The sequence below is a fragment of the Bufo bufo genome, chromosome 1 (assembly GCF_905171765.1).
Source record: "Bufo bufo chromosome 1, aBufBuf1.1, whole genome shotgun sequence".
Classification (NCBI taxonomy): domain Eukaryota; kingdom Metazoa; phylum Chordata; class Amphibia; order Anura; family Bufonidae; genus Bufo; species Bufo bufo.
In genome coordinates, this window is record NC_053389.1 from 531,749,707 (window position 1) to 531,764,258 (window position 14,552).

The 14,552-nt window shown below is 44.7% G+C and overlaps 1 protein-coding gene across 3 annotated transcripts in view; it reads left to right on the forward strand.

Moving 5' to 3' along the window:
• Positions 1 to 14,552, forward strand: part of PLXNB2 (plexin B2) — a 234,377-nt gene that overhangs the window by 75,563 nt on the left and 144,262 nt on the right. The window contains exon 1 of one of the 3 annotated variants that reach the window (XM_040411961.1): positions 6,205 to 6,315. The exons of the other annotated variants lie outside the window; for them this stretch is intronic. The gene's annotated coding sequence lies outside the window, so the exon portion shown is untranslated. Of the gene's footprint in view, positions 1 to 6,204; positions 6,316 to 14,552 lie in introns of those variants that run through there. 3 annotated transcript variants of the gene reach the window in all.

Sequence of the window (14,552 nt, forward strand, 5' to 3'; positions counted from 1 at the left end):
CACAGGTCCTGTTCCTACAATCGGCAAAGAAGGAGATGCCGGCAGCACGATCAGTGGACTAAGGTGAGTAAAAAAAATTTTTTAACCCCTCCAGCGCTATTTTACTATGCGTTCTGTATTCAGAATGCTATTATTTTCCTTATAACCATGTATAAGGGGAAATAATAATGATCGGGGTCTCCATCCCGATCGTCTCCTAGCAACGGTGCGTGGAAAACCGCACCGCATCCGCACTTGCTTGCGATTTTCACGCAACCCCCATTCACTTCTATGGGGCCTGCGTTGCGTGTGAAAACGCAGAATATAGAGCATGCTGCGATTTTCACGCAACGCACAAGTGATGCGTTGAAAATCACCGCTCATGTGAACAGCCTATAGAAATGAATGGGTCGGGATTCAGTGCGGGTTGCAATGCGTTCAACTCGCATATCGCATCCGCGCGGATACTCGCCGTGTGAAAGGGGCCTTAGGTGTCGCACAAGAGTTATTGGCAAATGGGGATGAAATTTGAAAATTTTTTTTTTTTTTTTTTTGCCACATTTTCCATTTTAACCATTTTTTCCACTAACAAAGCAAGGGTAACAGCCCAAACCAGACTGTATCTTTATTGCCCTGACTCTGCCGTTTACAGAAACACCCCATATGTGGCCGTAAACTACTGTATGGGCACACAGTAGAGCGTAGAGGGAAAGGTGCGCCATATGGTTTTTGGAAGGCAGATTTTGCTGGACTGGTTTATTAACACAATGTCCCATTTGAAGCCCCCTGATGCACCCCTAGAGTAGAAACTCCATTAAAGTGACCCCATTTAAGAAACTCCACCCCTCAAGGTATTCAAAACTGATTTTACAAACTTTGTTAACCCTTCAGGTGTTGCACAAGAGTTATTGGCAAATGGGGATGAAATTTGAAAATTTCATTTTTTTTGCCACATTTTCCATTTTAACCATTTTTTCCACTAACAAAAGCCCAAACAAGACTGTATATTGCCCTGACTCTGCTGTTTACAGAAACACCCCATATGTGGCCGTACACTACTGTACGGCCACACGGCGGGGCGTAGAGGGGAAAGGAGCGCTGTGTGGTTTTTGGAGGGCTGATTTTTATGGACCGGTTTATTTACACAGTGTACTGTTTCAACCCCCTGATGCAGCCCTGGAGTAGAAACTCCCTAAAAGTGATCCCATTTTGGAAAACTACGGATAAGGTGGCGGTTTTGTTGAGGACTATTTTTACGGTACATATGATTTTTGGTTGCTCTATTACATTTTTGTGAGGTAAGGTTACCAAAAATTGAAATTCTGAAATTTCATCTCCATTTGCCATTAACTGTTGAGGAACATCTAAAGGGTTAATAAAGTTTGTAAAATCAGTTTTGAATACCTTGAGGGGTGTAGTTTCTTAGATGGGGTAACTTTTAGGGAGTTTCTACTCTAGGGGGGCTTCAAAAGGGACATGGTGTCAATAAAAAAGGCCATCAAAATCGGCCTTCCAGAAACCATGTCGGTCCTTTCCTTTTGCGCTCTGCCTTTTAGTGATACAGTAGTTTACGACCACAAATGTGGCGTTTCTATAAACTGCAGTATCAGGGTAATAAATATTAAGTTTTGTTTGGTTGTTAACCCTTGCTTTGTTACCTGAAAAAAACGGATTGAAATGGAAAAGTGGCAAAAATAGCTGTTTTGGCACCATTTTTTTATTTATTTATTTTTGACCGTGTTAATCTGGGGGGTTAGGTCATGGGGTATTTTTTATAGAGGAGATTCTTACGGACGCGGCGATACCTAATAAGGTATCTCTAAAGTCTGAGTCATTTTTATTTTTTAGCCAATTATCTTATGTAGGGGCTCATTTTTGGCGGGATGAGGGGACTGTTTTATTGGCACTATTTTGGGGGCTATATGACTTTTTGATCGCTTGCTATTAAAATTTTTGTTATGTAAGGTGACAGTTTTTTTTGCACCGTTTTTTTTTTTTTTGTTTGTTTTTGTTTTTTTTGGACCATGTTAATCTGGGGGGGTTAGGTCATGGGGTATTTTTATCGGAGATTATTACCGACGCAGCGATACCTAATTTGTATACTTTTTTTTAAAATTATTTTAGTTTTTACAATTTTTTTTTTTTTTTTTTTTTGGTGTCAAGTCTGAGAAACATTTTTTTTATCCGATAGTCAGTGGCTAAATTGGGATATAAATTTAGTACTCCATGGAAGTGTGATACTCCCTGAAGCAACCGTCAATGCAAAGGCCCGGATGATCGGGGCACGTGTCGCACTGAGTAGTGGTGTCCTTCCGTATCCCCCTCCTGCGACACACTCTGCACTTTTTTTGGGTTCGTCCCTTCTTTCCAGTATGGGGGACCACACCTGGAAAGTGTTGGCCAGGGACGATCCGGCGCCTCCAGTTCCCGAGATACTCTGGCCTGCTCTTTCCCGGTCCGAAAAGATCAGGGCCTTGAGGACTGCCTCCTACCAATCAGGATCACCATCACCATGTCACCATCACCACTCAGGATCGCAATATGGTGATTGGTGGGGTAAAATCACACCACTGATCACCATCCTGTTCCGGGTTATCGGGTCCTCAGAGACCCCCCAGGTGCCTGCTCAATGATTTGAACAGGCACCGGGTTCTGATCACCGCCCGCCGCGCGGCGGTGATCGAAAATACACAGGGCGTACTGGTACGCCCTGTGTCCGGAAGAGGTTAAGGACCGCTACATGTTTTTTGCTGGACAGGTTGTACTTTCTAATAGCACCTTTTTATATTTTAATAGTTTTGGAACATGACGATGCCAATTATCTTAATTTTTTGGGTTTGTTTATTTTTGTTACAGGAAATGGGTTGATTCGAATTTTTGAACCTTTAACTTTAAAAAAATAAAGCCTCTCCAGGTGTCTGCTGTGTAAAACAGCAGGCACCTGATGACTACAGCGTCCGTTCAGCTTCTGAGCAGGTGCCATGTTTAAAGAGCAAGCTTAGTCGCACATGTACGGTGGAGGTCCTTTAAAGTGGTTTTCCAATGAAAAATATTCTACAGTTTTCAAACCAGCACCTGGATCTGAATACTTTTGTAATTTCATGTAATTAAAGACTTATTATATTCACTGAGTTATTCAATGAAATATATCCGTATAGCACCGCCTGCGGTTTCTTATTTCTTTGGCTCACTGAGATGGCTGCACACATTCAGTTCGATCCTTCAACTGCCTCCTGTGCTGTGCTTGTGAGAGAACTGCAGCAGAAAGGACACACTCCTTGAGCTGCCAGCTTGATATGAACCTAGTAGAGCCATTGGAACAATGATTGTGGCGAACTCTGGTTCCATGTGAGGTACGTGGCTGGTTCTTTGTTAGAAAGCCCTTGTCATGTACTGTATGATGTCTGATTCTTAATTCCTTAATAATAATAAGCGGTTAAAGGGGTTGTCCCATTACAGAGCCGAGCTCTTGTACTCTATCTCCAGCAGTCCCATACGGTGGAGTTGTAGCACTCGCTCGCATCCACCACTTCATTCAGATGGTGAAAATAGGCTGACGCATGGTTATTTTTGGAACTCCCATAGCAGTGAACGGAGGGTGGCTGTGCGTACGCAGCCTCTCTATGTTCATTTTGGATCCTCTGCACTGGAGATTGGAGCAGGTCACAATGGTGGGACCTGTGCCTCTTTTAAGAGCCCTTTACACTGAACAATTTAGCAGGCCATTGTCGGTAGGGAAGCGTTCCTTCCTGACAAGCGCCTGCTTGTTGGTGAAGGAGACTGCAGCATTTACATGCAGCGATCTCCTCCACAGTATGGGAGGGACAATCACTAATGCCATCACTCATTCTCATAAAGAATCGTTGTTAGCCGGCAGCAGAGTGTGATTAGACAGTACAATCTGCCGCAAATGATGATTTAGGTGTCTGCACACAAACAATCATACCACCTCATGACTGAGCCATTATCTGGCCGATGGTTCAGCTAGAGTAAGGGTACTTTCACACTAGCGTTTTTAAGTTTTCCCGTATGGAGTTCCGTCATAGGGGCTCAATACTGGAAAAAAACGCTTCAGTTTTGTCCCCATTCATTGTCAATGGGGACAAAACTGAACAGAACGAAATGCTCCAAAATGCATTCCTTTAATTTACCGTATTGTTCGCCCTATAAGACGCACCGCCCCATAAGACGCACCTAGGTTTTTGAGGAGGAAAAAAATAAAATAAATTTTAACCAGAAGGTGTGCTTTTGGTGGGTTTTGAACGAATGGTGGTCTGTGAAAGACACTTATGGGGGATCTGTAGATGACACTGTTATGGAGGGGATCTGTAGATGACACTGTTATGGAGGGGATCTGTAGATGACACTGTTATGGAGGGGATCTGTGGATGACGCACTGTTATGGAGGGGATCTGTGGATGACGCACTGTTATGGAGGGGATCTGTGGATGACGCACTGTTATAGGGGATCTGTGAATGACGCACTGTTATGGGCGGCATCTGTGGATGACGCACTGTTATGGAGGGGATCTGTGGATGACGCACTGTTATGGAGGGGATCTGTGGATGACGCACTGTTATGGAGGGGATCTGTGGATGACGCACTGTTATGGAGGGGATCTGTGGATGACGCACTGTTATGGAGGGGATCTGTGGATGACGCACTGTTATGGAGGGCATCTGTGGATGACGCACTGTTATGGAGGGCATCTGTGGATGACGCACTGTTATGGGGGCATCTGTGGATGACGCACTGTTATGGGGGCATCTGTGGATGACGCACTGTTATGGGGGCATCTGTGAATGACGCACTGTTATGGGCGGCATCTGTGGATGGCACATATATAGATCCCCCCCTATAACAGTGTCCCTGTGTAAATAGTTAACGACCCCCAATACAGAGCGTGGGGGCCGGCTACCCGTGTTGGAATGGCAGTGGGGCCCGGTGCAGTCACTGTATTCTATTACACCGTGTCCCACTCGCTGTAGTATTCATATGTAACGTGTAGGCATGGGAGCTTTGTTAAACTATAGAAATCTTCTGCAGCAGTAGCAAAATCCACCTAGTACTCACTTGAAACTCCCGTAGCAGGCAGGCCGGGTGGCAGCGTAACGTCACGCGCCTGCTCCTCCCACTGCCAGAACTGCTGTTATGTTGCAGTAAGCTCTTCGGGTTCCTTGGAAAGGCAGGCGAGTAATTGCAGTTGGCTACACTAAGGCTACGTTCACATCACCGTTCAGCCTTTCCGTTCTCCTTCTCCGTTTAGGAGCAGGAGAACGGAAAGGACGGAAAAGGCACATAACTGACGCCAAACTGAGTCAAACGGAGCCCTTAGGACCCCATAGATTATAATGGGGTCCATTATGTTTCCGCTCAGAAGATGATTTTTAAGCGGAGACCAAAGTCCTGCATTCACTACTTTTGTCTCCGCTTAAAAATCATCTTCTGAGCGGAAACATAACGGACCAACAAATTCCTCAACAGAATCCATTTGGTGTGAATTTCCAACAGATGAGCTGCGGATTGTACCTTGGATCAGAAGAGAACACAGGGTTTTGAACTTTATGGGGCACAGTTATTAAGAGCGACGTCTTAATAAGCCCTATAGCGGGCAGTGGATCCGCCGTGGTTCAGTGCATCCAGCGTTGATTCTAAATGTAAGACGGCTTCCTAAAACAGGTGTAGAAAATAATGAATGAGACGGGCCTGCCGACCCGCCCATGCCACACCCAGTTTTTTTTAGACCTGGAGTGAGCGGGGAGAAAAGTCGCAGATTCTGCCGCAACATGGCGTGTGACAGAATATGCGCCAGATATACACCACTTTTGTGGTGTGTCTGGTGATAAATGACCCCCTATATTTTTAGAAGGCACATTTAGTTAGACCTTGTGCCTGAGTCCTGTACAATGTAGCCTATATGTACAAAGGTTTAAACTGGGGTGCAGCGTAGCTTATTGTCAGTTGTGAGTGCAGACAGTGTAACGTAGGCTATGTCTAGCGCGCCCGCCATGAACGGGTTAATGCGTGGACTTACTCATCTGCTTGCTTTGCTGCTTATTGGCTCCCAGTAGGATTGAAGCTTGGGAAGTGTGAAAGTCCTTCCTGCAGTCTGCTCCAGTGTGCTGCAGATTACTCCTCAGCCTTCTCCACCCCAAACTTGTTGTGACACATCTGCTATACATTACAGAGACTGGTATTCTCAGCAGCCGGCCTCCCTGCCCTCCTCCTCTCCAGCAACTTTCAGTTTCTGCAGAACGCCGGCTTATTGTCGCCTACAGATGGTGGGATCTTATTGTTTCTCCTCCTGCGAGTGGTCATGGATAGGGACGCACAAGGTATGAGGCAGTACACAGAAGTAGTCTCTTCTCTGCTTGTCTGGTTCCATGCTTACAATTCAAGCTGGGGGGGCAGAGGTCAAAGGAAAATATGCAGTCCCCTTTGCCTTCTGCTCCCAGTTGTGAAAGGCAGTAAATAGTCCTCACATGGTCAGCTCATGTTTGTTTCCTTTATTATGCTTGTATTTCCTCAGCAAGCCTCCTTTCACATGTAATATTCAGGATTCTCGTGTAGATAGATTATGATCGGCCCCAGCAATGAGCCTTATTATAGCAGATACGTTTTGGTATAGTACATATTGTTTGTGTTTTAACTATTGAGAACCAGTAGATGGGATGAGGGACGTGTTGTGTGGCCTCCTGAAGACCTGGACATAGGGTATGTGGTTTCCAGTGGATAGTTCATGAAATCCAGTTATACCAGTAGAATTAACTGGGAATGTTTGACTCTCCTGCTGTTTTCAGGCATTCGCTTGTCTCTGTGCTTATTACTTACCGGCTATAAAATTACCAGGGGGTGGTTGCCCTAGTTTCTGAAGTCACAATAATTTAGCTCGCAGTAAGGGGTAAAGGTAGGGTTCAGCATTTTAATGGTTTTCACTTTTAGTGGTTAAATATCATTGCTCTACCCACATGCTGTGTTCTTTTCACATCACTCTGTAGTACAGTGATCTGCAACCTGTGGCTGTTGCAAAACTACAACTCTCATCATGTTATGATAGCCTAGGCAGAGATCACTGCTATAGTATGTATGTATGTATGTATACGGTAAATCCTAGCACTGGAGTGAAAAGTGAAGAATTAAAGGGGTTGGTCATTTATTGGCCTTGTTGAAATTTTGTGCCATTTTCTATAATTTGTAAGGTATTTTTCCTTTTTGGCTAAGAGGTCCTGTCCATAAGATGGTTCCTTCCTTCCTGGTGGTCCTATGGCTCGGCAAATTGCCTCAAATGCTCCGCACCGTACCGTTGGGAGTTTAGTGCAGTGTGTTTGAATCGAGGAGGTTTAGTGATGTGTCTGGTCATCTTATGGACCCAGTTGTAAATAAGAGAACCTGTCACCATGAAAATGCAGTGTAATCTGCAGGCAGCTTGGTATAGAGCAGGAGGAGCGGAGCAGATTGATGTATAGTTTTATGGGAAAGGATTTAGTAAAATGTGTTCTCAGTCTAAGCTACACTTTCTGAGCTCAGTGGTCATGTGGGTGGTCTTACCAGTGATTGTATATGGATAATACTGCCAGTCACTGCTATGACCACCCACATGACCTCTGAGCTCAGAAAGTGTCGTTTTGTGGATTATTTCCATGAAACTATGTAACAGTCTGCTCGGCTCCTTCTTCTGTTCTTCATCATGCTGCCTGCAGACTGCACTGCCTCATGGCAACATGTTCTCTTATTTGTTGTTGGGGTACTTTCACACTAGCGTTATTCTTTTCCGGCATTGAGTTCCGTCCTAGGGGCTCAATACCGGAAAAGAACTGATCAGTTTTATCCCCATGCATTCTGAATGGAGAGCAATCTGTTTAGGATGCATCAGGATGTCTTCAGTTCAATCTTTTTGCCTTTTCAGGACGGAGATAATACCGCAGCATGCTACGGTTTAAACTCTGGCCCAAAAAAAACTGAACACTTGCCTGAATGCCTGAATGCCGGAGCCGGCTTTTTTTTTTTACATAGGAATGTATTAGTGCCGGCATTAAAAATGCGCAGACCGAAAAAAAATTGAGAATAAATAAATGCTGGATCTGTTTTTCCAGATGACACCGGAAAGAAGGATCCGGCATTTCAATGCATTTGTAAGACGGATCAGGGTCCTGATCAGTCTTACAAATGCCATCAGTTGGCATACGTTTTGATGGATTCGGCAGGCAGTTCCTCTGTCGCAAGTGTGAAAGTAGCCTTAGAAAAATAGAATAGTTTTCTCGTCAGCGCAAAACTTTTGCTGATCCACTTTTTCCTGCTCTCTGCACTTCTTTTTTTTTTTTACGTAACACAACTTTATTGATCCCGAAGGCATGGCACATAGATGGAAAAAGATAGCATCATGTAACTGACAGTATGAATTGGACTTGTAGGGTAAGGTGCACAGTTCATATAGCAAGAGATCAATAGTAGCCCTGCAATAAGGAGGCTCGTTGTAGAGTCTTAAAGGGAACCTGTCACCATGAAAATGAGAAATAATCAGCAGGCAGCAGGTTATAGAGCAGGAGGAGCAGATATATCGTTTTATGGGAAAGATTCAGTAAAAGTTGCTGCACAATTTGGGGTTATAGCGGTCAGTCACTGATAGGACCGCCTAGTTGACTTTAAACCCTAGAATGTGCAGAAATTTAAATGACTGAAATACAAGTTTTTCTGAATCTTTCCCACAAATCTATAGATCAAGCTGCTCTGTAACATGCTGCCTGCAGATCACATACATTGCTCAACCTGACAGCTTCCCTTTAATGACTACCTCGTAGACCCTGCTTTCCATGACAGGCCAGCAGAAGACAAGTTTTGGGGTGGGTTCAATTGGTACAAAAGTACACTAAATGTAAGTGAGGCTTTTCCAACCACATTTATGTGCAGGGAAGAGCACCGGCACAGCATTGTGGGCACGTTGAGGACATTTCTGTTGGAATGTGAGGAATTTGCAGCACGGTCTGCAGGCTGGTAACGGTTTCTCTGCAGATGTGTTCCATGGTAATTTGCCCGTAATGTTATCCTTCTTAGGCTTGCTCCAGATTAAAAAGAGGGCTTCTAATCCATGGATTTTGTCGTTGCCTGCGCTGGCAGCCAGATGTTGGCTAACTGCTACAGGTCTGTGTCTTATGTACCATCTCAGGGTGGTTAATAGCTCATCAGAGCGCCAGTGTATGACCAGGCCACGTTCTTCAAATTAAACGTTTTTTTATATGGGTTACTCAACTTGTTTTCTACAATTAATAATGGAATACTATTTTACCGACCAATCAGTATCTTAGATGGCAAACCACTGCTGATATTTAAGTGGCCAGCCGACAGTCCACCTTTTTTACCATGATTTCCCCTGATTTTGTATGGCTACAGTACTACTTACTACAAGAGGCGTTCGGGATATGTTCACACAGTGAAATCTGAAGCTGACCCTTGGATTCCTGCCACCATGTTCCAGTTTGAATGGAAAACAGTCCGTGGCCGTTTGATCGACAGTGCGGATTCTCTTTGGCAGCTAATATAGGAGGATTCCATGTGAAAATCCATGCACAAAAATGCTTCTAGGCACTTTAAAACTGCATGCCATGATTTTTGCTTCATTATATATTTGTGTGGATTTCCTGAGGAAAAGAAACCCCTCTTTGTATCTCATTTGTGGAATATGGAGGTACAGTATGGGCTCCTGGTAGGCTGTGGCTATCATATTAGGGGTGCAGGTAATATGATTCCAAATATGTCTATGGGCTCAAGACCCGAAGGTGTGCTAAAAGTATATATTTTAATTGGCTCGTGATGCGTATATAGATGAGGAATAGTCCTATAATAGAAGTGTATTTCCCTAGTCCTGGAACACCTTTTTCGCATTAGCTGTATTTTGTCTTGATCAGCAGGGTGCCGCAATATATGCACTGTCCAAATGAATACAGATCTCGTAAAACCCTAAGTGCTATACAAAGGCAAGGTTTGATGCTTCTTCATTTCAGTGTAAGGCTGGCTAATGGGGAAGCATTTCATTTTCTTGCAGTGTAACGTTGTCTTTAGTAACACTCTGAAAGGTGCCAGACTGAATACAGATGCAGAGCTGCAGCAGAACACCTGCTCCTGGATGACACTGAGCCTGCAGCTAGAGCTTCATCCTAGCACAGACAAAGTGTGCCGCCATTCTGTCAGCTGCTTTATGTCTTTGGACTCGCACTGTAAAATGAGTTGTTCCATGAAAAATATTCAACTGTTTTCAAACCAGCGCCTAGATCTGAAAGCTTTTATAATTGCATGTAATTGAAAATTTGGTGTGACCACTGAGTTTTTCTATAAAATGTATCTGTATAGCGCCACATGCTGCGTTCTTTTCCTTTTTTCTCAGTCCACTTCACTGACGTGGTCACACATGCTCAGTTCCATCTTTTAACTGCCACAAGACAAAAGTGATAGAAACTGTGACCATTACAGGGAGAGGGCTACGGCAGAAAGGGCACACCCCCTGAGCTATGATAGGCAAAGAGCTGGAGGAAAAAGACACACCCCCTAAACCTGTGAAAGGGAGAGAGCTGTAGCAGAAAGGACATCCCTCCTGAGCTGCCAGCCAGAAAAAATATTAGCACAGCAATGAATGAGTGGAGATCTAGATCCCTGTGAGGTACAGGGCTGGTTCTAGTTTTGTAAGGACTTTTTCTCATGGACAAATGTGAGCACATACCATCTGGACTGAATCCCGACTCAAGCATTGTTTTTCATGCATCATCTTTGCGCTCAGAAAAAAATCGCAGCATTTCCTATAGTGTGCGTTTTTCACGCAGCTCTGGCTCCATAGAAGTGAATGTGGTTTGCGTGAAACACCAAATGACGCCCAGATGCAATGCGTTTTCCACTGATGATTGCTAGGAAATATAGATGGTTATTCTTCAGGTGTTTTTTTTTTTTTTTTTTTTTCCCCCATGCCTTAAACTCATGTAATCCGGATTCAATCCAGAGGGAAAATACACAGAAACTGATTGAACTTGCGTGTAAAACCGTCAGATCCTGGCGCAATCCATATTGCTCATGTGAAAGAGGTTGACATGTACTGTATGATGTCCGGTTTTCATTTTTTATAGTAATCACAGGATAGCCCCTTTTAATGTCCAGCAGCAGAGTATAAGCTGTAATTTACTGTGCTCCACTTTTATAGAGAGAAGCCTGTAATCTGCTGACACCAGGGGCGTAGCTATAGGGGGCCCCAGACCCACAAGGGGCCCCCTCAGTAGGAAGACTATAAAAGATTTTATTGTCAGGGCCCCCTCAACAGTATTATACAATGAAATGATATACAGACACTGTAGGAAACGGTCGGAGGGGTATTTTCCTTGTCTAGGTTAGGCTACTTTCACACGAGCGTTCGGGTGTCCGCTCGTGCGCTCCGTTTGGAGGGGCTCACGAGCGGCCCCGAACGCATCCGTCTGGCCCTAATGCATTCTCAGTGGAGGCGGATCCACTGAGAATGCATCCGCCTGCCAGCGCTCAGCCTCCGCTCCGCTCAGTGAGCGGACACCTGAACGCGCGGTGGCGAGCGGATCCGTCCAGACTTATAATGGAAGTCAATAGGGACGGATCCGCTTGAAGATGACACCATATGGCTCAATCTTCAAGCGGATCCGTTCCCCATTGACTTTCAATGTAAAGTCTGAACGGATCCGCTCAGGCTACTTTCTGACTTAGAAAATTTTCTAAGTAATAATGCAGACGGATCCGTTCTGAACGGATGCAAACGTCTGCATTATCGGAGCGGATCCGTCTGATGAAACATCAGACGGATCCGCTCCGAACGCTCGTGTGAAAGTAGCCTTAGTCCTTCAGTACCGTCCTATTGCTTTTTCTCTCAGTATGCATTTAACAATGTCCCTCAAGTTTCTATGTTAATGAAGTGGTTAGGTCTTGACATTACAGCAGTAATTCTTTTGTTACCTCTAGGATAGTGTGAGAGAAGCACTTTAATTTGCCATATACCTTACAGGTCCTCTCCTTTGGGAACAGCAGTTAGAAATGTTAGTTACCAGAGAACATCAGGCAGTCAGATTGGCAAGCTTAAACGCTATATGCCTTCTTATAGCTATGATTAAGGCCTGCGTATAGGTCAAAACGCGTGAGCGCTTTACAGTACAGGTTTCTTGCTATAGATTTTAGCTTCCTTCAATAAAGGTTCTATATTTTACAGATGCCGGGTGCCTCCTCCATTTATGGAAGCAGATGAGCTGGTTACTGCTATTTTCCGAATACTGTGCACTAATAGGACATGTTCACACTTGTCAGTAAAGATGTATTGCTCATTATTGCCGTACATCTCAGCATGCCATTAACTAAGCCAGTGCTCCAGACTAAAAAAAATACCTAGTAGCCATTGGCTCCTGAACTGAAAAATTTAGGAGCCAAATTAAATTTTTAGCCGCCAAATCGAAACCGAATCAAAATTTTGGTATCGTGACAACGCTACGCCGATCAGATCGGCGTAGGGTTGTTTCGATACCAAAATTTTGATTCGCTTTCGTCACCGTAAGGCTACTTTCACACTAGCGTTCGGGTGTCCGCTCGTGCGCTCCGTTTGAAGGGGCTCACGAGCGGTCCCGAACGCATCCGTCTGGCCCCAATGCATTCTCAGTGGAGGCGGATCCACTGAGAATGCATCCGCCTGCCAGCGTTCAGCCTCCGCTCCGCTCAGTGAGCGGACACCTGAACGCTGCTTGCAGCGTTCGGGTGTCCGCCTGGCCGTGCGGAGGCGAGCGGATCCGTCCAGACTTACAATGTAAGTCAATGGGGGCGGATCCGCTTGAAGATGACACCATATGGCTCAATCTTCAAGCGGATCCGTTCCCCATTGACTTTCAATGTAAAGTCTGAACGGATCCGCTCAGACAACTTTCAGACTTAGAAAATTTTCTAAGTTTTAATGCAGACGCATCCGTTCTGAACGGATGCGAACGTCTGCATTATCGGAGCGGATCCGTCTGATGAAACATCAGACTGATCCGCTCCGAACGCAAGTGTGAAAGTAGCCTTAAAAGTATTGCGATACTCAATACCGCGCAAAGAAAAAAAAAAAGCCGCGTGCATTTCGTATTTTAGGAAACGTTCGGCCCATAATAGAACAGTCCTATCCTATTTTTGGGGGTGACAAGGTGACTAAAAAATGGCAAATGCTCACCGCATAGGAGATATTTTTAAATAATTTAATAGTTTGGACTTTTCGGACGCAGCGCTATGTAATATGTTTATTTATTTATTGTTTATAAATTTTATATGTAAAATTGGGAAAGGGGGGGATTTAAACTTAATATTTTTAGTGTTTGTGTTTTTTTTTTGCTTACTATTAGCCCCCTTAGGCCCCTTTCACACGAGCGAGTATTCCGCGCGGATGCGATGCGGGAGGTGAACGCATTGCACCCGCACTGAATACTGACCCATTCATTTCTATGGGGCTGTGCACACGAGCGGTGATTTTCACGCATCACTTGTGCGTTGCGTGAAAATCGCAGCAGGTTCCTCTTTGTGCGTTTTTCACGCAACGCAGGCCCCATAGAAGTGAATGGGGTTGCGTGAAAATCGCAAGCATCTGCAAGCAAGTGCGGATGCGGTGCGATTTTCACGCATGGTTGCTAGGTGACAGTCTATTCACTGTATTATTTTCCCTTATAACATGGTTATAAGGGAAAATAATAGCATTCTGAATACAGAATGCTTAGTAGGTGATCAATTGAGGGTTACAAAAAAATTAAAAAATTAACTCACCTTCTCCTCTTGTTTGCGTAGCTCCGGGTCTCTTCTTTACTTCTCAAAAGATGAACTATCGGCTAAAGGATGGTGGTGATGGACCATGTGATTGGAGCATGTGATCTGACGTCACCACAGGTCCTAGCCGATAGTTCATCCTTTGAGAAGTAAAGAAGAGACCGGGAACTACGCGAACAAGAGGAGAAGGTGAGTTAATTTTTTAAAAAAAAATTTTAACCCTCAATTGATCACCTACTAAGCATTCTGTATTCAGAATGCTATTATTTTCCCTTATAACCATGTTATAAGGGAAAATAATAAAATCTACACAACACCTAACCCAAGCCCGAACTTCTGTGAAGAAGTTCGGGTTTGGGTACCAAACATGCGTGATTTTTCTCACAAGAGTGCAAAACGCATTACAATGTTTTGCACTCGCGTGGAAAAATCGCGGGTGTTCCCGCAACGCACCCGCACCTTTTCCCGCAACGCCCGTCTGAAAGAGGCCTTAGGGGCTGAAACCCTTGTCCTATTCACCCTTAGGCCCCTTTCACATGGGCGAGATTTCTGCCCGGGTGCAATGCGTGAGGTGAACGCATTGCACGCGCACTGAATCCGGACCCATTCACTTCTATGGGGCTGTGCACATGAGCGGTGATTTTCACGCATCACTTGTGCGTTGCGTGAAAATAGCAGCATGCTTTATGTTGTGCGTTTCTCCGCTACGCAGGCCCCATAGAAGTTAATGGGGCTGCGTGAAAATCGCAAGCAAGTGCGGATGCGGTGCGATTTTCACGCATGGTTGCTAGGATGACAG